The sequence below is a fragment of the Triticum aestivum genome, chromosome 4D (assembly GCF_018294505.1).
Source record: "Triticum aestivum cultivar Chinese Spring chromosome 4D, IWGSC CS RefSeq v2.1, whole genome shotgun sequence".
Classification (NCBI taxonomy): domain Eukaryota; kingdom Viridiplantae; phylum Streptophyta; class Magnoliopsida; order Poales; family Poaceae; genus Triticum; species Triticum aestivum.
In genome coordinates, this window is record NC_057805.1 from 287,957,450 (window position 1) to 287,985,087 (window position 27,638).

Consider the following 27,638-nt stretch of genomic DNA (forward strand, 5'->3'; position numbering starts at 1 on the left):
CTCAACCATCCGTTGAACCATCGACGGGGCAGAACAAGCGGAGGAAGTCAGGCCCCGGCAAGTACTTTCCCGCCGAGCTCCCAGGAGCCGCCGGCAAAGATGTGGCCGTGGACACTGAGCCTGCCATGGGGCAACAGACTCCGGCAGGGCGTCAAGCCCTGGCCATAGAGCACTCGCTCCCATGGCAGAGGAAATGCCTTTGGTCCTTGCCGTCGAGCCCCAGGCTCCGGCATGGGCACAACATACCGTCCGATTCCTCCAAACAGGGGAACTCCCTAAGGAGCAGGAAGAAGCGGAGAAATTAGCCCGTCAGTCTACCATGTATCAGTTCATCGATGACGTTCTGTACAGAAAAAAACCAAACGGTGTGAAATTGAAGTGCATTCCCCGGGAGGAAGGACTGGAGCTGTTGGCAGAGATACACGGAGGCATATGTGTCTCCCACATAGGGTCGAGGTGTTGGGGAACGTAGTAATTTCAAAAAAATTCCTACGCACACGCAAGATCATGGTGATGCATAGCAACAAGAGGGGAGAGTGTTGTTCACGTACCCTCGTAGACCGACAGCGGAAACGTTATCACAACGCGGTTGATGTAGTCGTACGTCTTCACGATCCGACTGATCAAGTACCGAACGTACGGCACCTCCAAGCTCTACACACGTTCAGCTCGATGACGTCCCTCGAACTCTGATCCAGCCGAGTGTTGAGGGAGAGTTTCGTCAGCACGACGGCGTGGTGACGATGATGATGTTCCACCGACGCAGGGCTTCGCCTAAGCTCTGCAACGGTATTATCGAGGTGTAATATGGTGGAGGGGGGCACCGGCTAAAATATCGTATATCAAGTGTGTCTAGAGGTGCCCCCTGCCCCGTATATAAAGGAGCAAGGGGGAGGCCGGCTGCCCTTGGCGCGCCAAAGAGAGGGGGGGAGTCCTCCTCCTAGTAGGAGTAGGACTCCCCTTTCCTAGTCCTACTAGGAAAAGAAGGGGGGAAGGAAAGAGAGGGAGAGGGAGAGGGAAAGGGGGCTGCGCCCCCCTCTCCTAGTCCAACTAGGACTCCTCCTGGGAGGGGGCGCGCCACCTCCTGGCTGCTGCCTTCTCTCTCCCCTCAAGGCCCACTAAGGCCCAATACTTCCCCGGTGGGTTCCGGTAACCCTCCGGCACTCCGGTTTAATCCGAAACACTTCCGGTGTCCGAATATGGTCGTCCAATATATCAATCTTTATGTCTCGACCATTTCGAGACTCCTCGTCATGTCCGTGATCACATCTGGGACTCCGAACAACCTTCGGTACATCAAAACATATAAACTCATAATATAACTGTCATCATAACTTTAAGCGTGCGGACCCTTCGGGTTCGAGAACTATGTAGACATGACCGAGACACCTCTCCGGTCAATAACCAATAGCGGGACCTGGATGCCCATATTGGCTCCCACATATTCTACGAAGATCTTTATCGGTCAGACCGCACAACATACGTTGCTCCCTTTGTCATCGGTATGTTACTTGCCCGAGATTCGATCGTCGGTATCTCGATACCTAGTTCAATCTCGTTACCGGCAAGTCTCTTTACTCGTTCCGTAATACATCATCCCGCAACTAACTCATTAGTCACAATGCTTGCAAGGCTTATAGTGATGTGCATTACCGAGTGGGCCCAGAGATACCTCTCCGACAATCGGAGTGACAAATCCTAATCTCGAAATACGCCAACCCAACAAGTACCTTTGGAGACACCTATAGAGCACCTTTATAATCACCCATTTATGTTGTGACGTTTGGTAGCACACAAAGTGTTCCTCCGGTAAACGGGAGTTGCATAATCTCATAGTCATAGGAACATGTATAAGTCATGAAGAAAGCAATAGCAACATACTAAACGATCGGGTGCTAAGCTAACGTAATGGGTCATGTCAATCACGTCATTCTCCTAATGAGGTGATCCCGTTAATCAAATGACAACTCCTGTCTATGGCTAGGAAACATAACCATCTTTGATTAACGAGCTAGTCTGGTAGAGGCATACTAGTGACACTCTGTTTGTCTATGTATTCACACATGTATTATGTTTCCGGTTAATACAATTCTAGCATGAATAATAAGCATTTATCATGATATCAGGAAATATATAATACTTTATTTTTGCCTCTAGGGCATATTTCCTTCAGTCTCCCACTTGCACTAGAGTCAATAATCTAGATTACATAGTAATGATTCTCACACCCATGGAGTCTTGGTGCTGATCATGTTTTGCTCGTGGAAGAGGCTTAGTCAACGGGTCTGCAACATTCAGATCCGTATGTATCTTGCAAACTTCTATGTCTCCCACCTGGACTAAATCCCGGATGGAATTGAAGCGTCTTCTGATGTGCTTGGTTCTCTTGTGAAATCTGGATTCCTTTGCTAAGGCAATTGCACCAGTATTGTCACAAAAGATTTTCATTGGTCCCGATGTACTAGGTATGACACCTAGATCGGATATGAACTCCTTCATCCAGACTCCTTCATTTGCTGCTTCCGAAGCAGCTATGTATTCCGCTTCACACGTAGATCCCGCCACGACACTTTGCTTAGAACTGCACCAACTGACAGCTCCACCGTTCAATGTAAATACGTATCCGGTTTGCGATTTCGAATCGTCCGGATCAGTGTCAAAGCTTGCATCAACGTAACCTCTTACGATGAGCTCTTTGTCACCTCCATAAACGAGAAACATATCCTTAGTCCTTTTCAGGTATTTCAGGATGTTCTTGACCGCTGTCCAGTGATCCACTCCTTGATTACTTTGGTACCTTCCTGCTAAACTTATAGCAAGGGACACATCAGGTCTGGTACACAGCATTGCATACATGATAGAGCCTATGGCTGAAGCATAGGGAACATCTTTCATCTTCTCTCTATCTTCTGCAGTGGTCGAGCATTGAGTCTTACTCAATCTCAGACCTTGTAGTACAGGCAAGAACCCTTTCTTTGCTTGATCCATTTTGAACTTCTTCAAAACTTTGTCAAGGTATGTGCTTTGTGAAAGTCCAATTAAGCGTCTTGATCTATCTCTATAGATCTTAATGCCTAATATATATGCAGCTTCACCGAGGTCTTTCATTGAAAAACTCTTATTCAAGTATCCCTTTATGCTATCCAGAAATTCTATATCATTTCCAATCAGTAATATGTCATCCACATATAATATCAGAAATGCTATCGAGCTCCCACTCACTTTCTTGTAAATACAGGCTTCTCCAAAAGTCTGTATAAAACCAAATGCTTTGATCACACTATCAAAGCGTTTATTCCAACTCCGAGAGGCTTGCACCAGTCCATAAATGGATCGCTGGAGCTTGCACACTTTGTTAGCTCCCTTTGGATCGACAAAACCTTCCGGTTGCATCATATACAACTCTTCTTCCAGAAATCCATTCAGGAATGCAGTTTTGACATCCATTTGCCAAATTTCATAATCATAAAATGCGGCAATTGCTAACATGATTCGGACAGACTTAAGCATCGCTACGGGTGAGAAGGTCTCATCATAGTCAATCCCTTGAACTTGTCGAAAACCTTTCACAACAAGTCAAGCTTTATAGACAGTAACATTACCATCAGCGTCAGTCTTCTTCTTGAAGATCCATTTATTTTCAATGGCTTGCCGACCATCGGGCAAGTCAACCAAAGTCCATAGTTTGTTCTCATACATGGATCCCATCTCGGATTTCATGGCTTCAAGCCATTTTGTGGAATCTGGGCTCACCATCGCTTCTTCATAGTTCGTAGGTTCGTCATGGTCTAGTAACATGACCTCCAGAACAGGATTACTGTACCACTCTGGTGCGGATCTTGATCTAGTTGACCTACGAGGTTCAGTAATAACTTGATCTGAGGTTTCATGATCATTATCATTAACTTCCTCACTACTTGGTGTAGGTGTCGCAGAAACTGATTTCTGTGATGATCTACTTTCCAATAAGGGAGCAGGTACAGTTACCTCATCAAGTTCTACTTTCCTCCCACTCACATCTTTCGAGAGAAACTCCTTCTCTAGAAAGGATCCATTCCTAGCAACGAATATCTTGCCTTCGGATCTGTGATAGAAGGTATACCCAGCAGTCTCTTTTGGGTATCCTTTGAAGACACATTTCTCCGATTTAGGTTCGAGCTTATCAGGTTGAAGTTTCTTCACATAAGCATCGCAACCCCAAACTTTAAGATACGACAACTTTGGTTTCTTGCAAAACCATAGTTCAAAATGCGTCGTCTCAACGGATTTCGATGGTGTCCTATTTAGAGTGAATGCAGCCGTCTCTAAAGCATAACCCCAAAACGATAGCGGTAAATCAGTAAGAGACATCATAGATCGCACCATATCTAATAAAGTACGATTACGACGTTCGGACACACCATTACGCTGTGGTGTTCCGGGTGGCGTGAGTTGCGAAACTATTCCGCATTGTTTCAAATGTAGACCAAACTCGTAACTCAAATATTCTCCTCCACGATCAGATCGTAGGAATTTTATTTTCTTGTTATGATGATTTTCAACTTCACTCTGAAATTCTTTGAACTTTTCAAATGTTTCAGACTTATGTTTCATTAAGTAGATATACCCATACCTGCTCAAATCATCTGTGAAGGTGAGAAAATAACGATATCCGCCACGAGCCTCAATATTCATCGGACCACATACATATGTATGTATGATTTCCAACAAATCTGTTGCTCTCTCCATAGTTCCGGAGAACGGTGTTTTGGTCATCTTGCCCATGAGGCACGGTTCGCAAGTACCAAGTGATTCAAAATCAAGTGATTCCAAAATTCCATCTGTATGGAGTTTCTTCATGCGCTTTACACCGATATGACCTAAACGGCAGTGCCACAAATAAGTTGCACTGTCATTATTAACTCTGCATCTTTTGGCTTCGACATTATGAATATGTGTATCACTACTATCGAGATTCATTAAAAATAGACCACTCTTCAAGGGTGCATGACCATAAAAGATATTATTCATATAAATAGAACAACCATTATTCTCTGATTTAAATGAATAACCGTCTCGCATTAAACAAGATCCAGATATAATGTCCATGCTCAACGCTGGCACCAAATAACAATTATTTAGGTCTAAAACTAATCCCGAAGGTAGATGTACAGGTAGCGTGCTGACGGCGATCACATCGACTTTGGAACCATTTCCCACGCGCATCGTCACCTCGTCCTTAGCCAATCTTCGCTTAATCCGTAGCCCCTGTTTCGAGTTGCAAATATTAGCAACAGAACCAGTATCAAATACCCAGGTGCTACTGCGAGTATTAGTAAGGTACACATCAATAACATGTATATCACATATACCTTTGTTAACCTTGCCATCCTTCTTATCCGCCAAATACTTGGGGCAGTTCCGCTTCCAGTGACCAGTCTGCTTACAGTAGAAGCACTCAGTTTCAGGCTTACGTCCAGATTTGGATTTCTTCTCCTGAACAGCAACTTGCTTGTTGTTCTTCTTGAAGTTCCTTTTCTTCTTCCCTTTGCCCTTTTTCTTGAAACTAGTGGTTTTACTGACCATCAACACTTGATGCTCCTTTTTGATTTCTACCTCCGCTGCCTTTAGCATTGCGAAGAGCTCGGGAATTTTCTTATCCATGGGGCTACTCTGCGCAAACCCGTGAACTCGGCGCGATGCCCACAAGGAAAATGGACTCGGCTAAAAGAGAAAAGCTGGTAGGCTCTCCCTCCCTTGGCTCTCTCTAGGCGCTCCCTAGGCGCTCCCTAGGCGCTCACCGCCGGTGGCCACTCCGGCCCCGGCGGCCACCCCTCCTCCCGCCGGCTGCCACTCCGGCGCCGGCGGCCACCATCCATCCGTCCACCTAGCTGTCTCTGGGCCCTTTGTGGGTAGTTTTTTGGCCCTGCGTGGCCATGGATCCTCCCTCTCTCAACTTTGCTCGAGGTAAAGATTTTCAGCTCTCTATGAGACAAAAGTTTGGTCATCCGGTGGTGTTTTCACCTGGTTTTCGTCAACGTGAATTCACTTTGGTGGTTTCCTTTTGCCGTGCTCGATTTCGGTTGGATTGTCACACAGTCAGTGTCACGTTGCAATCTTGCTTTGGTGGTTATCCACAGGGGTTTCGTGTGCTACATCTCAAGGACAGATCCTTCAAGTTTTCGGTTGCCTCCAAAGCAGTGGGTTTTGAAATTTATAATCAAGGGCGGGTGGTTGAGAAGGATTTTGAGTTAGTGTTCAATCTTTGGGGTTTTGGAGGTCCGAACTGGTTACGTGAAGAACAACTTTTTTATCGCGAGGAAGAAGCTTCTTGGACTTTGGTCAGGTCTGGATCACGCCCACGCTCCGCCGCCGGTAGTTTTTCCGGCGATCAACCACGGCAGTCGGTTTTTGCTCGGTTAGCGAAGTTTCCGACCGTCAGCAGTAATGTGGCCTCGGGCAATAATGTGCACTCATTGCCCATTACTCACTCTTCGGGCGAGGATCCCGCTGCGGGTTCGTCAGGCGGGAATCTGGCTCGCTCAAATTCCTCTTTTCAGTGCTACGCATGTGGCAAGTTGGGCCATTTTGCTAAGGAGTGCAATGCCTTTCGCCTACCTGGGCTTTTTCCTTTCCTCAGGTTTGACACTTTCCCCAGCCCATCGCCTGAGGCCTGGGACCTAGATGCGGTCCATGACTGGTTCCAATCAGTTGGCCCAGCCCGCGAGCCTCCGCTCGTTTCCTCTTTTAGTGAGCTTTGTTTGGGATCTTTTCCTAATTTCCAGCCTCGTCGCCCCCTTGCCTCCTCAACTTCTCCGCTTTGTTCCTCTGTCTCACCTCTGTGCACAAGCTCTGCTTCTAGTGCTTTGCGCCTCCCTTCGCCGGTGATCTCGCGTTCTTCGGCGACGCCGATGGCCAACATCCCGATCGACCCACGCCCCTTTGTGCCACAAGGCTTCAACATTCAACAGGTTCCTGGGCGCAATGGTGTGGCTCGGGTGGTGCTTCCGCAGCGCCCTCGTCGTCATGAGGACTGGGCGATTGCGACCATCCACCCTCTCCCTGCAGATGCTCCGTTCCCCAATGTAAGAGATGTTCTTGAGGATTTTATTGTAGAGCATAGACAGCTGGGACTGCGAGATATCCAGCGGTGTCCGTTCGGTGAAGCATATGTTCGTCTCGCGCGGGTTAGGGATAGGGACAAGTTGGTCCTTGATAGCCCCCACGAGTTTGGAGATGTGTTCATTAGCTTTGCGAGGCATGATGAGGGAAGGAATCACAGGAGGGTTCATCTTAACAGAGTGGTGTGGTTGCTTCTGACGGGAGTCCCTTTTGATTTCCGCACCACTGAAGATCTTGCTTGTGCTGTTAGTAAGTTTGGCCGCATGATTTCCTGGGACAAGGAGGACGACCACATGGGTCGCATTGTGGTCAAGGCAAGAGTTCTGAACTTGGATACCATCCCAAAAAGTTTGCGTTGGTCTGAAGGGGATGAATTTGAGGGAGACGGCTGGTCTTCCTCCATCGAAGTGCTGGCCAGTGAGCTCCTTGGTGGAGGACCTGCAGATGAGGATCCTTTGCCTCCTGCTAATGAGGACCCGCACCCTTTACCCGAGAATGCTGTGCCTGCTGAGGGTTTGCATGTTGTTGCCGCCATAAATAATGAGATGGATGTTCAGGTTGCTGCAAACTGGGATAATTGGGACGATAACCATCAGCATGTTCCTAATGCTGAGTTGGAAGATCTACTGGATGCTGTACAGCAGGAGGAAATGGCCTGGGCAGATGGTGAGGAGCTGCTTCCAGCTCCCAGTAATAGCAGTTTCTCTTCAGGCATGTCTTTTTCTGAAGGAGACAATTCTCATATGTTTTTACCTTCAGCTACTGTGGAAGCCATTCATGCTAGGGCTGATATTCCTGCAATTGCCCAACCTGATGCTGTTGTGATGGCTACTGGACTGCAGAACATAATTCAAGCTTACCAGTCAGATGATGAGGAGCCTCCTGTATTGCAGGAGCAAAACCAGGAAATGGATGCTTTGCATGATCAGCCTCCTGCAAATCCACTGCAACATGTTGCCCCTCTTGCAGCACAGGCTGCTCCTGATGTTTCTCCTCCTTTGGAGGTCGCTTCTGACCAACCTGCACTTCTGGAAGCAGCCTTGGAGCCTGTCATGTTTTCTGATCTTCCTATGACAACTGCTGGATCTTCAGCTCAAGTCTTGAAAGACAATGTTGAACATGTTATTACTGCTAGAGGAAGTCTACAGCCTGTGGAGAATTTAGAGGACCTCCAGTCAGGTCTCCAAGGTAACTGGGTTAATCAAATCAATGATCACTTTAACATGGCACCTTCCCTCCTTGGTCTGAAAAGTATTCAGATGGCTGCCACTGCTAACACTGAACTATCTGTTTCCGAAGAAGGCCTGTTACTGTGGAAGCAGCACTTTAAAGAGCAAGCATTGGACAACAGGAGCTCTTTCTCTACCAACATTCCTGTAAGTTGGTTTAATTTTATTGTCCACTTGCTCCTGTCCCCTGATAAGTTTTCCTGGACTGTCAATATGTTAAAATCTGGAATGTGGGATCTGTTCACTGCTGTGGAAAATATGGACCAAGCTTTTCTGTTCCATATACCTGACAAATGTCCTACCTCTCATGCACCAATCTGTCAGGCCATGGAGGAAGGTGTACAGGACAAGGGTAAAGAGAATATTGGGGTAGCTGCAAATCTGCATGATGTGGAGTCACAGGCCTTGCTGCAACCTTTTGGCCAGGAAAACTTAAGGAAGAGGAGAAGTGGAAAAACTCCACTTGTGGAAACAGAGGTAAGAAGAAGTGACAGAATTAAGAAAGACAATGCTGGTTACAAGAGAAATTCTTGCCCTAATAATAATTGCTTACCTTGCAATGCTGCCCCTCCCATCATCAAAAAATCAGTTGTTAAAAATCTCACTGCCTCTTTCTGTAAGGTTTCTGAGGGGGAACTGGAGGACATGCTGGCCAAGAAGCCCAAGAGAATGGATGAGGAGGTTTTGGACAAGGTGCCCTTGGCCAAAGGAGAAGGACATGCTACCACCTCTTCTTAATGTTTAGGGACCCCTCTTGGAGTGTTGTGTGGTGGGATTGTGTCTGTAGTCCCACACCTCTTAGTTTGTTGCTGCTTTTGCCAACTGTAAGACTTGGGTCTTGGTGCTTTCTGAACCTTGTATGCCTGTGGCTGTACTTTCCTGCTAGTCTTTTCATGTGTCATCTTTGGTTGCACTGCTGGAATTATGTTATGTTGTGGATCAGGGCATTATGCCAGCTTCTTCCCTTCTTGGATGATGATCAAGTGGTGGTGCTTGCTCTCTGGTACAAAATCTTTTTTGTTTCCATGAATAACAACAACAGAAACTGGAATATCTTAAATTGGAACATTAGAGGTATGAATTCTGAGGACAAATGCTTGGCTTTAAGACAGAAGATTGATGAGAGTGATTGTAATATTGTGTGCCTTCAAGAAACCAAAAGAGAGACCTTTGACACTGCCTACTTAAAAAAATTCTGCCCCTCTAGAATTAATAACTTTGCCTTCCTCCCCTCTGTTGGAGCTTCTGGGGGCTTCTTGTGGCCTGGAATGGCTCACAATTCTCTGGGGAGATCATTGCACAAAACAGGTTCTCACTTTCCATGCAGTTCACCAGTTTGCTTTCCAATCAGTCTTGGATTCTTTCAAATATCTATGGCCCATGTGATCCTCAAGACAAAATGGAGTTTATTCACTGGTTTCTAAATATTCACATGCCTGATGATGTTGACTGGATATTAATGGGTGATTTCAACCTTATGAGGGCTCCATCAGATAGGAACAGACCTGGGGGAGATGTTAATGATATGCTTATGTTCAATGAGGCCATTAGTAACCAAGGTTTGGTTGAATTACCTTTGCATGGTAGAAAGTTCAGTTGGAGTAACATGCAGCATGATCCTTTGTTGGTCAAACTTGACTGGTTTTTCACTTCTGCCTCCTGGATGACTTCTTTCCCTAATACAATTGTACTACCACTTGCAAAACCTATATCTGATCACTTGCCCTGTGTAATTAAAATTGGCACTTCTATCCCAAAGGCAAGAGTATTCAGGTTTGAGAACTATTGGCTGCATCATTCTGATTTCAAACAAGTTGTTGCCTCTGCTTGGAGCATCCCAGTTGGAAACCTTGATTCTGTTAAGTCTTTGAATGCTAAGTTCAAGATTTTAAGAAGAGCTTTGAAGCTGTGGGCTAAATCTCTGTCCTGTCTGAAATCTACAATTGCAAAGTTAAATGAACTACTCTTCATGTGGGATTTCTTTGAGGAATTTAGAGAACTGGATACTCATGAATGGAGCTGCAGAGCTATTCTTAAAGAACAACTGCTTATTTTACTGAGGAACCAACAGATTTATTGGAAGCAGAGAGGGAAAATCAAGGGGGTGAAGTTTGGAGATGAAAACACAAAAAATTTCACACAAAAGCTTCCATCAATTACAGGCATAACCATATTGCTATTCTTCACAATGAGGACCAAATGGAGATCTCAGATCATGCTGGTAAAGCTGCTATTCTCTTGGATGCTTTCAAGAAAAGAATGGGCACATCCCAAGAAACCACAATGCACTTTGATCTGGGTTCTTTGTATGGGCAGAGACAGCATTCAGATATTTTTGCTAATCTGGAATTGCCTTTCACTGCTGAAGAAATTGAAGCTGTTGTCCATGCTCTCCCAAATGACAAGTCTCCTGGCCCTGATGGTTTTAACAATGAATTCCTCAAGTCTTGTTGGGATATTATTAAAGAAGATGTGCTCAAATTCATTTATGATTTTCATGCAGGACACATCTCCCTTGAGAGTTTGAACACTTCTTTTATAACTCTCATTCCAAAGGGTAACTCTCCATTGACTGCAAATGATTTTAGGCCTATCTCTTTACTGAACAGCTGTCTGAAAATTGTTACTAAGTTGCTGGCAAATAGACTGCAAAAGGTGATTCTGCAATTGGTACACATCAACCAATATGGATTCCTTAAAGAAAGATCTATTCATGACTGTTTGGGGTGGGCTTATGAGTATTTGCACCAATGTCATAAGTCAAAAGAGGAAATCATTGTTCTGAAATTGGATTTTGAAAAGGCTTTTGACACCATTGAACATCAGGCTATGCTGGATATTTTAAAAGCAAAGGGCTTTGGGGACAGATGGCTTACTTGGATCAAATTATTGTTTACTTCTGCATCTTCTGCTATACTACTAAATGGTGTTCCTGGAAAAAAAATTATTGCCTTAGAGGTGTAAGGCAGGGGGATCCTCTGTCCCCTCTTCTCTTTGTGCTGGCTGCTGATCTAATTCAGACAATTCTCAATAAGGCAATGCACCTGGGTTTGGTAACTTCTCCCTTGCAAGTAGAGTCATGCCCTGATTTTCCAATTGTCCAGTATGCTGATGACACCTTGGTTATTCTGCAAGTAGATGCAAAGCAATTACATTGCCTCAAAGCCCTTCTCAATACTTTTGCTGATGCCACAGGACTGAAAGTGAACTACAATAAATCAAGTATGATTCCAATAAATGTGACAGAAGAGAAGATGGAGATTTTAATAAATACTTTTCATTGCAAGAAGGAATCTTTTCCAATCAAGTATTTGGGAGTACCCCTAGGCCTCCATAAGCCTACTGTTGAACAATGTTTTCCCCTTGTCACAAGACTGCAGAAGAAGATTGTGGGTTTGTCCACCTTTATGACTTTGGCTGGGAGATTATTGCTTGTGAAATCTGTCCTCAACTCTTTATTGATATATCTCATGGGATGCCTTGATGTGCCTGTTACCATCAAAACCCAAGCCATAAAGTACTTGAGACATTGTCTTTGGAGAGGCCCTGATTTGGAGGACCATAGACCTGCCATGGTGGCATGGAGTACTGTGTGTAGACCTAAAAATCAAGGTGGGTTAGGAGTGATTGATATTTTTGTCCAGAATAAAGCATTGCTTCTCAAGAACCTGCATAAGTTCTACAACAGACACAATATTCCCTGGGTCAATCTGATTTGGGAATCTTACTACAGCAATGATTCTCTACCTGGTAATAGCTGGCTGGGATCTTTTTGGTGGAAGGCAAACCTTAAGCTGATTGATAACTATAAATCCTTGGCCAGATGCAACATAGGTGATGGAAAGAGTGCTTATTTTTGGACTGATCTTTGGCACTCACACTGCTTGCAAGACATGTTCCCCCACCTATTCTCATTTGTGAAAAACAAGGATGCTACTGTTCACACCTTTCTCCAAACTGAATACTTAGAGGACCTATTTCATCTGCCTCTGACTGTGCAAGCTTTCCAGGAATTTGAGGCTATAGAGGACATCTGCATTACTTTAAGGGCCTCTGATACTTTGGATTGCACAGATACATGGAGCTACATCTGGGGAACTGAGCAATTCTCTGTGGCTAAGGCATACAAAGTGCTGATGGGAGTCAAAGTTGTGCCACAGCAGTTCAATTGGATCTGGAGCAGTTCTTGTCAGCCAAAACATAAGGTGTTCTTTTGGAGACTACTTCATGACAGGCTCAATACTAGAAATCTTCTGAGAAGGAAATCATTTCAGCTGGGCAACTATAACTGTGCTGTCAACAATTGCCCATAGGAAGAGACTCTCCAGCACCTTTTCTGGACTTGCCCTTTTGCTGCACAGTGTTGGGATCTGATCTGCCCTTCAAGACAGGCAAATGTTTCAATCATGGAAGCTTTTCTTGATCTCAAGCAGAAACTTCATGTTCCTTTCTTCATGGAGATAGTCATCCTTGCCTCTTGGGCTATTTGGATCTCCAGGAACAACATGATTCTCCAAGCAATTCAACCCAGCATTCAAAGGTGGAAAGCCATCTTCAGGGAGGAGCTCTCTCTTCTCAGATTCAGAATTAAAAAGAGCTATGCTGGAGCATACTGTTTTTGGCTGGATAATCTTGTGCTGTAATCCTTGTTTTTTCTTAGTTGTTTAGTTGTTTTTTTTCTTTCCTATTTCTTTTGTTTTTCCTTCTTGGCTTATCTCAAGCCTTTTGTACTCTGGTTCCTTTCTGGGACTTTACCTTTTTTTTAGATTAATATAAACAAAAAATTGCAGTGGGGTTTTTCCCTACTGTGTACAGTCAAAAAAAATTGTCTTATCCATCCCTTGCATGTTATAGTTCATCACGAAGCTCTTGTAGCTTGGTGGCAGTGATTGAAGAATTCTGCCAATGACGCAATCATCCAGAAGTTGAACTCCCAGTTGAATCAAGTGATTATTATACCCAGACATTCTGAGTATATGCTCACTGACAGAACTATTCTCTTCCATCTTGCAGCTATAGAACTCATTGGAGACTTCATATCTCTCAATCCGGGCATTTGCTTGAAATATTAACTTCAACTCCTGGAACATCTCATATGCTCCATGACGTTCAAAACGTTGTTGAAGACCCGGTTCTAAGCCGTAAAGCATGGCACACTGAACTATTGAGTAGTCATCAGCTTTGCTCTGCCAGACGTTCATAACTTCTGGCGTCGCTCTTGCAGGAGGCCTGGCACCTAGCGGTGCTTCTAGGACGTAATTCTTCTGTGCAGCAATGAGGATAATCCTCAAGTTACGACCCAGTCCGTGTAATTTCTACCATCATCTTTCAACTTAGCTTTCTCAAGGAACACATTAAAATTCAACGGAACAACAACACGGGCCATATATCTACAATTAACATAGACAAGCAAGATACTATCAGGTACTAAGTTCATGATAAATTTAAGTTCAATTAATCATATTACTTAAGAACTCCCACTTAGATAGACATCCCTCTAATCATCTAAGTGATTACGTGATCCAAAGCAACTAAACCATGTCCGATTAACATGTGAGATGGAGTAGTTTCAATGGTGAACATCACTATGTTGATCATATCTACTATATGATTCACGCTCGACCTTTCGGTCTCTGTGTTCCGAGGCCATATCTGTATATGCTAGGCTCGTCAAGTTTAACCTGAGTATTCCGCGTGTGCAACTGTTTTGCACCCGTTGTATTTGAACGTAGAGCCTATCACACCCGATTAACACGTGGTGTCTCAGCACGAAGAACTTTCGCAATGGTGCATACTCAGGGAGAACACTTTTATCTTGAAATTTTAGTGAGAGATCATCTTATAATGCTACTGTCAATCAAAGCAAGATAAGATGCATAAAGGATTAACATCACATGCAATCAATATAAGTGATATGATATGGCCATCATCATCTTGTGCTTGTGATCTCCATCTCCGAAGCACCGTGCTTGTGATCTTCATCTCCGAAGCACCGTGCTTGTGATCTTCATCTCCGAAGCACCGTCATGATCACCATCGTTACCGGCGCACTATGTTCGTGATCTCCATCTCCGAAGCACCGTCATGATCACCATCGTTACCGGCGCACCGTGTTCGTGATCTCCATCTCCGAAGCACCGTGTTCGTGATCTCCATCTCCGAAGCACCGTCTTGATCACCATCGTTACCGGCGCGACACCTTGATCTCCATCGTAGTATCATTGTCGTCTCGCCAACTAATTGCTTTTACGACTATCGCTACCGCTTAGTGATAAAGTAAAACTATTACATGGTGATTGCATCTCATACAATAAAGCGACAACCATATGGCTCCTGCTAGTTGCCGATAACTCGGTTACAAAACATGATCATCTCATACAACAAATTATATCACATCATGTCTTGACCATATCACATCACAACATGCCCTGCAAAAACAAGTTAGACGTCCTCTACTTTGTTGTTGCAAGTTTTACGTGGCTGCTACGGGCTTAGCAAGAACCGTTCTTACCTACGCATCAAAACCACAACGATAGTTTGTCAAGTTGGTGCTGTTTTAACCTTCGCAAGGACCGGGCGTAGCCACACTCGGTTCAACTAAAGTGAGAGAGACAGACACCCGCCAGTCACCTTTAAGCAACGAGGTCTCCGAACGGTGAAACCAGTCTCGCGTAAGTGTACGCGTAATGTCGGTCCGGGCCGCTTCATCTCACAATACCACTGAACCAAAGTATGACATGCTGGTAAGCAGTATGACTTATATCGCCCACAACTCACTTGTGTTCTACTTGTGCATAGCATCAACGCATAAAACCTGGCTCGGATGCCACTGTTGGGGAACGTAGTAATTTCAAAAAAATTCCTACGCACATGCAAGATCATGGTGATGCATAGCAACGAGTGGGGAGAGTGTTGTCCACGTACCCTCGTAGACCGAAAGCGGAAGCGTTATCACAACGCGGTTGATGTAGTCGTACGTCTTCACGATCCGACCGATCAAGTACCGAACGTACGGCACCTCCAAGCTCTACACACGTTCAGCTCGATGACGTCCCTCGAACTCTGATCCAGCCGAGTGTTGAGGGAGAGTTTCGTCAGCACGACGGCGTGGTGACGATGATGATGTTCCACCGACGCAGGGCTTCGCCTAAGCTCCGCAATGGTATTATCGAGGTGTAATATGGTGGAGGGGGGCACCGCACACGGCTAAAATATCGTATATCAAGTGTGTCTAGAGGTGCCCCCTGCCCCCGTATATAAAGGAGCAAGGGGGAGGCCGGCTGCCCTTGGCGCGCCAAAGAGAGGGGGGAGTCCTCCTCCTAGTAGGAGTAGGACTCCCCTTTCCTAGTCCTACTAGGAAAAGAAGGGGGGAAGGAAAGAGAGGGAGAGGGAGAGGGAAAGGGGGCTGCGCCCCCCTCTCCTAGTCCAACTAGGACTCCTCCTGGGAGGGGGTGCGCCACCTCCTGGCTGCTGCCTTCTCTCTCCCCTCAAGGCCCACTAAGGCCCAATACTTCCCCGGGGGGTTCCGGTAACCCTCTAGCACTCCGGTTTAATCCTAAACTTCTACGGAACACTTCCGGTGTCCGAATATAGTCGTCCAATATATCAATCTTTATGTCTCGACCATTTCGAGACTCCTCGTCATGTCCGTGATCACATCCGGGACTCCGAACAACCTTCGGTACATCAAAACATATAAACTCATAATATAACTGTCATCGTAACTTTAAGCGTGCGGACCCTTCGGGTTCGAGAACTATGTAGACATGACCGAGACACCTCTCCGGTCAATAACCAATAGCGGGACCTGGATGCCCATATTGGCTCCCACATATTCTACGAAGATCTTTATCGGTCAGACCGCATAACAACATACGTTGTTCCCTTTGTCATCGGTATGTTACTTGCCCGAGATTCGATCGTCGGTATCTCGATACCTAGTTCAATCTCGTTACCGGCAAGTCTCTTTACTCGTTCCGTAATACATCATCCCGCAACTAACTCATTAGTCACAATGCTTGCAAGGCTTATAGTGATGTGCATTACCGAGTGGGCCCAGAGATACCTCTCCAAAAATCGGAATGACAAATCCTAATCTCGAAATACGCCAACCCAACAAGTACCTTTGGAGACACCTGTAGAGCACCTTTATAATCACCCATTTACGTTGTGACGTTTGGTAGCACACAAAGTGTTCCTCCGGTAAATGGGAGTTGCATATTCTCATAGTCATAGGAACATGTATAAGTCATGAAGAAAGCAATAGCAACATACTAAACGATCGGGTGCTAAGCTAACGTAATGGGTCATGTCAATCACGTCATTCTCCTAATGAGGTGATCCCGTTAATCAAATGACAACTCATGTCTATGGCTAGGAAACATAACCATCTTTGATTAACGAGCTAGTCTGGTAGAGGCATACTAGTGACACTCTGTTTGTCTATGTATTCACACATGTATTATGTTTCCGGTTAATACAATTCTAGCATGAATAATAAGCATTTATCATGATATAAGGAAATATATAATACTTTATTATTGCCTCTAGGGCATATTTCCTTCACGAGGGCCCTTGCTAGCAAGGCATTCCGGCAAGGTTTCTTCTGGCCCACAACCCCCCAGGATGCAACAGCACTAGTAACCAAGTGTGAAGCGTGCCAGTTCCATTCAAAGGAGCTTCATCAACCAGCTCAAGCTCTCCAAACAATCCATCTTTCCTGGCCATTCTCGGTCTGGGGGCTCGACATACTAGGCCCCTTTACCCGTGCTGTCGGGGGCTTTGAGTACTTGTACGTTGCAATCGACAAGTTCACAAAGTGGCCGGAGGTGGAGGCCGTGAGAAAGGTGACAGCACAATCAGCCGTCAAATTCTTCAATGGGCTAGTCTGCCATTTTGGTGTGCCAAATAGAGTCATCACCGACAACAGCACGCAGTTCACGAGCCACGTCTTCATGCAGTACATCCAGGACCTCGCCAGCAAGGTCTGTTTTGCCTCTGTTGCACATCCACGAAGCAATGGCTAGGCTGAGAGGGAAAACGCTGAAGTATTGCGAGGCCTCCGGACAAGGACTTTTGACAAGCTACACAGGTGCGAACGACGCTGGATTGATGAATTGCCGGTGGTTCTTTGGTCAATCAGAACAATACCAAATCGAGCCACCGGCCAAACACCTTTCTCCCTCGTTTATGGGGCAGATGCAGTTCTCCCCATGGAACTCACGTACGGGTCACCCCGAGTGCTTGCTTATGATGAGTTTGAGCAAGAGCAATTGCGGCAAGATGACGCAACGCTCCGTGAGGAAGATCGTCTTCGGGCGGCTGCGAGAGCAGCGCGCTACCAGTAAGACTTGCGCCGCTACCATAGCCGCAAGGTTCATGCCCGAAGCTTTGAGGAAGGCGACCTTGTTCTTCGGCGCGTTCAGTTGGCCAAGAATTCCAACAAGTTGACGCCGAAGTGGGAAGGCCCTTATCGGGTAATACGAGTCACCAGGCCCGGCGCAGTCCGCCTGGAGACCGAACATGCTATTCCAGTGAGCAACTCCTGGAACATCGAACATCTTCGCAAGTTTTACCCATAAGGCGCGGTTGCCGGGCTCCCCGGCAGACCACCTTTTGTACAAGCCTTGTCGGCGAGGCATGTAACCCTTTGTACAAAGCCAGGCGCAGACCCTGAGCCTAAATAAATGAAGCGCTGGCGCCCTAAGTTTTAGCATGCATCCTAGGTTGAGTCTCTCCCTCGGTTAGGGTTGATAGTGCTTAGCGGCGACTAACCCCTAGTATAGAGGTCGAGTGTGCATCTCTCTATTCCTTCCCGTCCTTTTTAGGTTCGCAGGGTGCGTGGGCATTTCTGCTGAGCTGTTTGGAGGAAAGAGAACAGGTCGGCGCCCCGAACCCGGCAAGCCAAGGTTGCTGGGGGCTGCGGATCCAAAGGTCCGACCGCGGCAAGCCAAGACTGTTGGGGGCTGCAACATCAGATAAGTTTTTCATCCCCCACTCCCTACTTCCGTATGAAACTTGAACATACAAGACTTCGCTCACTCTTATACCATCATGCTCCCTCATTCCCATGTCCAAAAAACCTTACTTTGGGCCGGGACTTGGTCGTAGCGCGGTGGGAAGGGAACGGGCAGAGGGCCCAATCCTGCTTTGCCCCTACCTCCCCCATGGGAGTGAGGGTAATCGAGCTACAGAGCAGGAGGACGGCAAGGACTGTTGTCGGGTTACAATGTTTATCTTAAGATAACGAGGAATCGTTCCTTGGTGTGGCCCCCGCCCACGCACAAAAGAAACCAGGCAAACACCCTTCTTTTAATTCATACGTTGTTAACAAGTGCATTCGTACGGAATGTATACACAAGCGAGGGGATTACAAGGTCTAAATTCTACTAAGGCCCGTAGGCTTACAAACTAAAAAAAGATAAGTGCCCCATGATCCCTGTCCTTGCCCCTTTCCTCCCAGGTGCGGTTGGTGAAGGCAAAAAGGGGGCAACGGGGAACGCGCCGATGGAGAGCTTGACGAGGAAGGCCCTCGGCAGGGCGCGTGGCCAAGGGAGGGGCGACGCGGTCAATCGGAGTAGGCGTCCCCCCCGCTCGACGCCCTCGTCGTCGCTGTCGCTGTCCTCCTCGTCACTTCCGCTTGAGGAGGAGTCTTTGTCATCGGAGGAGCTCTCCATGCAACACTTTAGGCGAGTTCCAAAGTCCCCAAAGACCTTGACAGAGAGCAGGCCGTTCTCCATTAATTTGAAGTAGAGAACGAGCCCCTCCGTCAGGCTGTGGACACGAGCGAAGGTCTTCCATCTGCGACAAAGATACATGACGTGACTGCCGGGAAATTCGACACCAACCCGCGTGCCGCCATTCCCGCAGCCCCTCATATGCAACCTCAGACTCTGTGGCGGACCGAGCTCCATCTCCCGAGCAAATGGAGCAGAGGCGAGGCCGGTGCACCGCCCCGTCCTCCTATTCCCCGGGCGCCACGGTGACCTCGGCCTCGCCCCCTCCCCCTTCCTCTCGTGGCCGGCTCCGCCGCCACGAGCTCTTCCGAAGGAGGAGCGCGCTGTCGAGCGGAGACCCTCGTCGCCACCATCGAAGTGCCGGCACGCCCTCTCGCCATAGCAGAAGAAAGAAAGGAGCCAAGCTGGAAGGAGATGGATGATGAAAGATTGAGGGGTGCCATCCCCCGCCCCTTCTTATAAACGGGCGGGGTCGGGGCTCGGCCGCCCCACTCAACCAATCCGGCCATCAGGGGCGCAGGGAATCAAGACCGACCCGCTGCTCCAATCAGCGGCGACCCGGTTTCCTGCCTCGTCATTTAAGGCCCGTGCCCCTCGCATCCGCCGCCTACCATCTTCGAGGCATGGGGGACACGTGGCGAGCAAGCAGAAATCGAGGGGACGAGTGAGGCGACCGTTTTCCACCCCGTGATCATAGGGCACGGGCGCCTTGACGGCCACGACTCGAGTCCAGTCAGTAAATGAGCTGCGCCCCTCCATTTTCCTCTTTTTATGGGGAAGGCGCGAGCCGCCTCTTTACCACGATGTGATGCATGAGGGCGGGAACCGCCCCACGCATGACCCCCACGTCACGCACGACCCTCCATGTCGCGCATTCAACGCGGGTCGTGGGGAAGCGCAGCAAGCGAAGGAGTTACTGCGGTAAAACTCTGCCCCGCCTGCCCGCGCACCGTTCTGGGCCTAGCCCAACAACGCGTTGCGCTTATGGGTGACCCAGGCCCGGGGGCTCCAGTCGATGTACAAAACTGGGGGCCCTTTTTTACCCCTTTACTTGTGCACAGGCAGTCAGAGCCGCGCCCACAGCCACACTAAGTAGGGCAGAGGAGGGAAGCCAAAGGCACAAAACGGGGAAAGCAACGCCAAGACCAGAGACACAAAGAGCAAGAGGGCGAGGTGGACCCTTGCCGGGGGGGCCTCTGCAGCCCTGGCAAGAGCCTTGCCAGGCCAACTTGCCCAACGCCAGTAGAGCGCGCCACCCTGGAGCTCCAACACCATCAACCACATTGGAACCAAGGCTCGGGAGGCACCTCCATGGTGGCATGCAGATCTTTGTGAAGATCTTAAGCACACAAGATTAGATGAGGACTAGAAGACGACGATCCTCGGCAAGATCCTTGCCGAGGAAATCCACAAGACCCCCGGCAAGATCCTTGCCGGGGACGACCGCGATGCCATGGCAAGACCCTTGCCGGGGCCCCGATAAGACCCTTGTCGGGGCCCCGATAAGACCCTTGCCGAGGACACCTGCGGGGCCACAGCCAGACCCATGTCTGCCAAGACTCCACCACCGTTCCCATACAGCTGCCAGCCCAACCAGCTGGGCAGGCACCTGCGTGGCGACGCGCGGCCTCCAGGCCAACTCAGCAAGCACCTACGTGGTGGCATGCAGATCTTCATGAAGACTCTGCCACTGCGCCAGCCCAGCAGCCAACCAACGTGGCACTACAACACCTCATCAGCTCGGACGCGCGTCGGAGCCAGGCGGGGCGGCGACAGCTGGGACGAGCTTCCTTGCCGTCCCCGATAAAGCAAGAAGGGCACGTCGGCAGCGCATTAAATGCATTTGTCCGACGGTGCCAGAGGATAAGCTTTTACGCTGTATACCTTTCCACCTCCTGTGTGCCACTATGGCAACCCCTTTTGACTATAAAAGGAGGCCCGAGGCGTACTGGAGAAGGATTCGGATCTTTGGGACTACGCACGCACTGCAGCTAGTTCGAGAGCTCAAGAACACTCAAATATACACCAAAGCAGGACTAGGGTATTACGCATCCTTGCGGCCCGAACCTGGGTAAACGATCTTTGTGCTGGCTACCAGACCCGCTCTTTGCACAACCCCGCGCCTGCCAACCGTAGAAGGGATCGTAGTGATTCCATAGGTGTCGTTTCCATCGACACGTCGCAAAAAAGACAGCAATACTGGCACCGGAGACAATAACACTCTGGAGAATGCCGAAGACCCTGAGGCCCCCATCGTGCCAACATCCGAATAGGATGATTGGTAGGATGGGCATGTTAACTCCGAGGATCCGGTTGGGAACGAGGACTCGGAGGATAGTAACTACCAACCGATCTCCGAACAGGATGTGAGCCTCGGCGACGAAGACTTCATCGTACTGGAGGAACCCCTCGAGCAAGAGCGCTTTAAGCGCCGGCTAATCGCCACTGCGAGAAGCCTAAAAAAGAAGCAGCAGCAGCTTCAAGCCAAACAGAATGTACTCAATGGCAGGTGGACTAATGTCCTGGAAGCCGAGGAATACGGCCTCGAACGCCCAACCAAGAGTTACCCGAAGCGCAAGCTACTAGCACAATTTCACGACGAGGCCCTTGAGGCAATACTGCCAAAGTATAAAACTATTGATGAACCCGACCGACCATCATGTTTACGGGACAGACCGGCTACTTATGCCGAACACCAGCCCGCACCACCTCGCCGTCAAGGCAAGGAGGCAACGGCCCCGGGCTATACCTACGACCTACGCAAGGACCTGGACAATAGAGCTGGTCAAACAAGATCAATCTATGGATCAAGCGGCCGTTCTCCAACGTGAGAGGACGGCCGTCAGGCCTGGCGCGACAGGCAAAACCTCACTCAGGCCGAAAACCGCATACGGACTTCATCCGACCTGCGCCGCGACATCGCCCGATACAGAAGCGCTGCACACCCCCTATGCTCCACCGACGAGGTGATGGAGCACCAGTTCCCTGAAGGGTTTAAACCCGTGAACAAAAAATCATACGATGGTACGACGGATCCCGCAGTATGGATCGAAGATTTTCTTCTCCATGTTCACATGGCTCGCGGTGATGATCTCCATGCCATCAAATATCTCCCGCTCATATTAAAGGGACCAGCACGACACTAGTTAAACAGCCTCCCAGAAAACTCTATTGGCAGCTGGGAAGACTTGGAGGATGCCTTTAGAGACAACTTCCAAGGTACCTATGTTCGGCCTCCAGACGCCGATGACCTTAGTCACATAGTCCAGCAACCCGGAGAATCAGCCCGGAATCTCTGGACCAGGTTCTTACACTACAAAAAAAGACACATCCGTGACATTTTGGGCCAAACAAAAAATATTCTATCATACTTATGACACTTCTATGACGATAATTGTGACAAAACCCGGTATCATCATAGATGTGGTGTGGTCCTACTTCTATGACAAAAAATCATGACAGAAAATGGGGTTTTCGTCCTGGGCGAGCCGGAGACGCAGCTGCATGACATTCTTTGGGCCATCCATGATGGAAAAAACCGTGGTAGAAGCGAGGGCGAGGAAAATATCGGGGAGTTCCCGATTACGGTGGGTGGTCGGGGGCCGAGCGATGCGCGTTTCTCTTGTACGTATGCGCGTGTGTGCGAGGCGTTGGGCTCTAACTGAACCCGAGCGAGGCGTTGGGCTCTAACTGAACCCGAGCGAGGCGTTGGGCTCTAACTGAACCCGAGCGATTGCACTACAGGCTACACGTTACTGAACCCGAGCGATCGATCGATCCCTTGCTGTTAACTGAACCCGAGTGATTCCTTGGCTGCTGCTGCTAACTGAAGCCGATCGAACACTGCTGCCTCCTTCCCTTGATGAACAGTGAGTGTTACTGAGGGGGTTTGGATGAACAGTTCCCGGTGGGGGGTTGGATGAACAGGACCCCATGGTAGTAGAGGCTGTTGCCGCTGGATGAACAGTACCCCGATCGATCGAGCCGGTAGATGAACAAGACCTCGTGGAGGGCTGGATGAACAGGACCCCGTGGAGGGCTAGATGAACAGTAGCCGGTGGAGGGCTGGTTGAGCAGTAGCCGGTGGAGGAGCACGCGGTGGAGGCTGGATGAACAGGAGCCCGTGGACGAACAGTCGCAGGTGGAGGCTAGAGGAGGTCGACGGTGGATGAACAGGAGCCCGTGGAGGCTGGAGGAGGTCGACGGTGGAGATGAACAGTATCCCATGGAGTCACGTTTTGCGGTACGCCACACCCCTCCCGATGAACTGGACCCCCGTTTTGACCGTAGCGCTCAAACACAAGTCCGTTTCCTCCGTTTTGCGGTACGCCACACCCCTCCCGATCAACAGGACCCTGTTTCGACCGTAGGAGGTCTATTTCCTCTATTTTGCGGTACGCCACACCCCTCCCGATCAACGGGACCCTGTTTCAATTGTTTTGCGGTACGCCAGACCCCTCCCGATGAACAGGATCCCATTTCGATCATGGCCGGTCGAACACAAGGTCGTTTCCTCCGTTCTGCGGTACGCCAGGCCTCGTTTCCATCGCCTGTTCCGTCCAAGCCGGTTGGCTTCTGATGAACAGCATGCGTTCTGTTGCCTCCCGATGAACACGACGCATTTTGTTGCCTCCCCATGAACACGACGACGACGCAGTTTCTCCGTTCCGACCCAGCCATGTATACGAGCCCTGGCTGTACGTATGCACGAGTAGGCATTTGAGACCCCGCCCATATGTACGTATGTGGCCGTATTTACTTTCTTGCACCCTGGCCGCTGTACGTACGTGTACGTGCTACGTGCGCGCCTCTACTACGACACGTGCCCTTCCTTACACGGCCATGGTTCATCGCTGCAGCTTGTAGAAAGACCGATCGACCAGTATGTGCATACACGTTCGCGACCAGAATGACAACGCTACGTACGCTTTGACCGGGTGGGTCCCGACTGTCACGCACTTCCTTGCGTGCAAAGATGTAGCTGGTGGGTCCCAGTAGTCAGGGGGCGAATCATTTTTTGGTAATATGGACGCACTTCCTTGCGTGCGAAGATGTAGCTGGTGGGTCCCAGCAGTCAGGGGGGAAACGTTTTTTTTTTGCGAAATACGGTGGCCCGTCCGGTGGGTCCCTGCTGTCAGGTGGAGGGATAATTATTTTGCGCGTAATAAGGAGGCACGTCCTTGCTGCGGCCGTGGACCCAGCTGGCAGCCTCTCAACGTACAGTACTCTTCCGATGGAAGTCGTTCGTTGACCACATTGACCATGCCACGTCGAGAGCACCAAGGCGGTGGACGATGGTGAGGCCTAGGAAGGGAACGATGCGGAGCCGGGGAAGACGCGGCAGTGGATGCCCACGCGGAGAGGAGTGCGAGGGTTCACTGGTTCGGTTGCAGCGTGAGGCTGCCGTCGCCGCAGGGCCTGGCCAGCAGTGGGAGTAGTTGGGGGCGGTGAGTCCTTCGCGGCAGCACAGCCGGCCACGGGAGGCAAGAGCATGCGGTTGTTTGGACGGCTAGAGCAAGAAAATCGGAGGTTGAAGAAGCAGGACGACCGTTGGATGTTAACAATCCAACGGTCACTGGTGATAGAATCGTTTGTTGACTAAGTTGATAAAGCCCTCCGTCCCCGTCAACTTAGTAGGCCCACAAGTCAGCCTCCCACTATGGTGGGTCCCAGCTAGCAGGGGGAGTATTCATTTTTTTGTGCGTAATAAGGAGACACTTCCTTGCGTGCGAAGATATAGCTGGTGGGTCCGAGCTGTCAGCGGGAGTATTCATTCTTTTTGGCGTAATAAGGAGGTACTTGCTTGCGTGCGCCATGGACCATGTGGGTCCCAACTTTCAGCCTCTCCATGTACGTCCCTCTTTCGATGTTGTCATTTGTTGACAACGTTGACCACCCCGTGCCGAGAACACCAGCGCGATGGACGACGGCAAGACCCAGGAAGGGAATGACCCAGAGGCGGCGAAGCCACAGCAGTGGAGGGATGTGGGTGAGTCGAGGGATGGCCTGGCCAGCGGTGGGAGTAGTAGGGGGCGGTGAGGCCTACGCGGCAGCACAGCCGGCCATGGGAGGCGGGAGCAGGCGGTCCCGTCGGCGCTGGATTTGGCGGCTGGAGCAAGAATATCAGAGATTGAAGAAACACGACGGCCATTGGATTGACATCCAACGGTTACGTCTGCTAGAATCGTTTGTTGTCGTATATAATAAGTAAAAAAAATCTTGCATACACATCAACTTAATAGGCCCACAAGTCAGACCATTCCCTATTTTTTTTATAATTTAGATATAGCTCATTGCAATTTCTTATGCAATTTAGTGCAGTCCATTTTTTTGTTGGCCAGGGCCAGGGTTAAAAATTTAATGGAAATTTCGCATATTTCTGTGGGTTCCAAACTATTTTTAATACCGAAGTGTAGAGCCAGATTTAAAGTACTTTGAATATATATTTGAATTAGGTTAAAGCCTAGTGAAATTGGAATCTGAAAATGTGTAAAATTTCAAAAATTATAAAGTAATTGCCAATTTTTCATCTGTTTTTTTATATTTACAGCCATTTCATACTACTTTCAAGATTTGCAGGTGTCTTGAAAGAGTTGCAGCCCATCAGGGCATAGAAAAATTAGTAGGCCTGGACTGGGTATTCTTCAGAAAAAATAAACTAGGCTCATTTTTACAAACAAAAAATAGCTGGGCTGGTCATGTGGTGAACATAAAATATGAGCCTGGGCTAGACGGGCCATAGCCCAGTTGAAACCCTACTCCGTCTCAACAATAACAAAGAAAAAACTCCTCAAGTAGCTACGTCCCAGGTGTCAGCCGATCTTGTGCTGTTCTCTTGTCTATTGACTATATACGCTGACAATGTCGTGGGTCCCAGATGTGAGGAAACCACTAGCAGGAAGCATTTTCTTTTTCCATACGCTCACAATGGAGTATAGATGTATATAACAAAAAATGAGGAACTTCCTTGCGTCCGGCCATGACATGGTGGGCCCCTACTGTCATCCTCTCCACGTACAGTCCTCTGCCGATTCCTCTTGTTTGTTGACCATGTTGACAACACGAGAGGGCAGCGCCGCGGCGAGCGCAGCAAAGCACGCGGAGCACGACGGCGAGGCCTCGGAGGTCGGCGTTAATGATTTAGGAGACGGTGAGGCGGGGAAACGACATCTATGGGATCACAGGAATCCCTTCTACGGTTGGCGGGTGTTGGTGTCAAAACCGGCGGATCTCGGGTAGGGGGTCCCGAACTGTGCGTCTAAGGCGGATGGTAACAGGAGACAGGGGACACAATGTTTACCCAGGTTCGAGCCCTCTCGATGGAGGTAATACCCTACTTCCTGGTTGATTGATCTTGATGATATGAGTATTACAAGAGTTGATCTACCACGAGATCGTAGAGGCTAAACCCTAGAAGCTAGCCTATGGTATGATTGTTGTTGTCCTACGGACTAAACCCTCCGGTTTATATAGACACCGAAGGGAGCTAGGGTTACACAGAGTCGGTTACAAGGGAGGAGATCTACATATCCGTATTGCCAAGCTTGCCTTCCACGCCAAGGAGAGTCCCATCCGGACACGGGTCAAAGTCTTCAATCTTGTATCTTCATAGTCCAACAGTCCGGCCAACGGATATAGTCCGGCTGTCCGAGGACCCCCCCCCAATCCAGGACTCCCTCAGTAGCCCCTGAACCAGGCTTCAATGACGATGAGTCCGGCGCGCAGATTGTCCTCCTCCGAATACTCCATGGAAGATTTTGAACACAAGGATAGTGTCCGGCTCTGCAAAACAAGTTCCACATACTACCGTAGAGAGAATAATATTTCCAAAAATCTAATCTACTGACGACTTTTCATAACGTGACATCACACCACGGCCTTATCATTATTCGAACCGTTTTTCTCAATCAGCCTGCCACTGCACGTTTTGCGAGGCGATTTTATTGGCACGTCTTGTCGAAGCAGAGATCGTGTCCCCCTTATTACGGGATTCTCATCAATACAGATGTGGGTAACCCAATCGTGCCCGTTGGTATGACTCCTCGATTTTAGGCAAGTCCCAAACGGCCACGAGGAGGACGCTTGATATTCACCCTCTTTATAAAGAGGACAAGGCCTATCCTTTTTTCTTCTCGTACTCAATCGAATCCTTCCCCCGCCTCGAGTTTCAACACCCAAGGCTCAGGTCAGGCGCTTCGGACCTTCAACCATGTCTGCATCCAACATTCAAGGTCGGTGGATGCCCTCCTCTGTCACAGAGGAAGACATCAAGAAGCTAAGAGAGGCTAGGTATTTGACCGCAGAAATCTCGCACAGGCTACCTGCTCGAGGGCAGGTCATTCCCACTCCCGAACCCGGCGAGAGCGTCATATTCATCTCTCACATCCTCCGAGGGCTAGGCCTTGTTCTAGATCCCTTTGTTAGGGGGCTCATGTTCTATTACGGGCTGGATTTCCATCCTTCACATCTCGTCGTTCATCGTCATGTGTGAAGCCTTCCTCTGCATTACCCCACACTTCGGCTTATGGCTCAAGACCTTCAATGTGAAGCCGAAGATGATTGAGGGGCGACA